The 2,559-nt window shown below is 40.1% G+C and overlaps 1 pseudogene; it reads left to right on the top strand.

Moving 5' to 3' along the window:
• Positions 1–1,125, top strand: part of LOC101640610 — a 7,922-nt pseudogene extending 6,797 nt beyond the window's left edge.
• The last annotated feature ends 1,434 nt before the right edge of the window (positions 1,126–2,559 follow it).

Below are 2,559 nucleotides of genomic sequence, written 5' to 3'. Positions count from 1 at the left end.
AGTTTACACAGAAGAACTCACTCCATGAGTTTACACAGAAGAACTCACTCCATGAGTTTACACAGAAGAACTCACTCCATGAGTTTACACAGAAGGTGTGAATTTTCCAACCCTTTTCTCTTTTAGCTTCTCTCTCTTTTTCTTTCTTTCTTTTGCTTTCTCTTTACCAGAAAAACAGAGTCCAGGGAAACAAATGTGCCTCAAGTAATCCTCCCCTTAGGTTCAAAGGGCCAGTTGTATTCCACATAATATATGTTAAAATAAACATTCTATAGTCAAATGTCAGTGATGTTTCTTGATTCAGTATACCTTATCTAAATGAAAAGACATGATAGCCACACACACACACACACACACACACACACACACACACACAAATCCAAAGCAGAAAAAACTTGGTCATAAGAAGTTAAGACATATTTACCAGGTGAAAATAGAGTACAATAAGGATTTGATTTTCAATGTTAGCAAATATAACATATCAAACACCTATTAGAGTGTGAAAGTGAAAGCCCAGGGATCTATATTATGGTAATATTTCTACACAAAACACATGTAAGAGGATATAGTCAACACACTATGTGAGAAGCAAAATACAAAAATCTAAAGTTTCAATAACACACAAACATTTTCTAAACAGGAAACAGTAAGAATAAAAAGCAGAAGTGTCAATGCACGGTGCCATGTCCACGGAGAGCGGTTGCACATCAGGAGCTCTGGCCAGAGGCACCAGGGCCCAGAAGACGCCGGCTTGATTAGTCCAAGCGACTGTCCAGGTTGTGCGCAAGAGGAAATTGCAGGCCGTATAGGCTGCCCTCACCTTCACACCTTCAGCGTGTCACAAGATTCAACAGATTTTTAAAGATAGATCTGAGCATGCAGGTCTGAAAATTAGTATTTGAAATAGAGGTTGCAATAGTCTTTAGTATATTTTAGAATACGGAAAGACAGATTCTGATGAAGTTGTCGAAGACAGTGTCCAAGTGCTCACCAAAAAGAAAGCACAGATAAGCATTTTAGGAACAGATATGGATTGTGTAGAAGATAAGTTATCCAGTGAGGGTGTGTTCAAGAATGCAAACCATCAAGGACACATGTGGCTCTGGGGAGAGTTTTAATATCTGACACCACAGGATTCCTGTCCGTAAGCTCTAGAGCTGCTCATGGAAACCTAAGGCTTATCACGAAATTATGTGATTGGCACTTCGTAGATTCATAATGCCTGGCTGCCTTATAAGGAAAATGAAAGTTATGCATTTTAAATTGCAGCCCGTGGGTTGAATTCAAGAAGAGATACTAGTATTCCTAAGGGATAGAGAATGCGCTGCTGTTGCTCTCTTTGGATCATTTTTCTGTTAAATAAAGAAAAAAAAAATGCGACCCTGTACTTAGCGCTCTTCCATCCTTCCGTTAACCAGCTGCATCCAAGTTGCCTTGCTGGTAGGTCTCAGGAAAGCCATTTTTGCTGTGGGCACACATTAGCCCTTTATTGAATGGCTTGAACCGTGTGACCCCCTTGGCATTCCCTGAACAGGTTGGTGGGGAAGACCCCCTGCCTGCCGGTCAGACCGTGGCAGGGCATTTTTTTCTACATAAACTATTTCACATTTTCATCAGAAAGTGCATTGCTGATGCCTCATTTGCTTACCTTTGAACAGATTAACCAATCAGATGGAAGTATTGGACAAATATTTCCTAACACTGTCAGACAGAATAGTTCTGAACACCAGTACCAAATGGTAAAAATCACTCCAACCACCAGTATTTTAAACCACTCCTCTCTTCACCCCAGATGACTGACCTCTGTTTTTGCCACTGAAAGGATTTTTAAAGGGAACGATCTACCCCAGTCTTGGTTTTGTGCCTGAGGAAGCCAAACCCCTGGAAGCTGAGGGCTTTACCAGGCTTCAGTAGGCTGTCAGTTGGGGCAGGCACCCCCCTCCACCCCGCTTCCTTGTGAGCAAGAGGAAATTGTACTATCAGATCTGTACTATCAGATCATTTAGGAAGCTTCGTGGTGGCTTGCCTTCTTTCTTTCATCCACATTTTGATAGCCTCTGTTAGTAATTTGATGCAGATTACATTAATCTTTTTTTATTCAGAGTGGGAAAAAGCTTATTGTACAGCTGACTTATGTGAACGATCACTTTGCTTTTAGAACTAGAAAGCAACGGTTTGCACTCTCGAGGAAGACCTAGCAATCCAGAGTGAATCCTTTTGGGGTTCATTCGTTGTGAAAGAGAGCATAGATTCTATTCTAGAATTTCTCAATGTGCTTAATATCTTCTGTATCTTAAATCTAGCTGCAACATTTCTAACCTAATATTTTTTTGTTTTGTTTTCAAACCTAATATTTTTATCCTAGCATTTTAATCATCATTTTTTCTTTTATGGTGTTCATTTTTTCATTAGGTTATTGATTTTCCTGGATTTGGCATATGTGTGCTGTGAAATGGCATATGTTCTACTGGAAGAGCTGATTCTCCTCAATTGGAGGGGTGTTGTAAATGTTCTTACATGCCATCATTCACTCAAGTACATGATATGGGGGTTTCAGAG

The sequence above is a fragment of the Echinops telfairi genome, unplaced genomic scaffold (assembly GCF_000313985.2).
Source record: "Echinops telfairi isolate 266 unplaced genomic scaffold, ASM31398v2 ScPeMD7_15;HRSCAF=58, whole genome shotgun sequence".
NCBI classification, from domain to species: domain Eukaryota; kingdom Metazoa; phylum Chordata; class Mammalia; order Afrosoricida; family Tenrecidae; genus Echinops; species Echinops telfairi.
The sequence above is the reverse complement of the archived record's forward strand: the minus strand, read 5'-3'. Positions and strand labels throughout refer to the sequence as shown.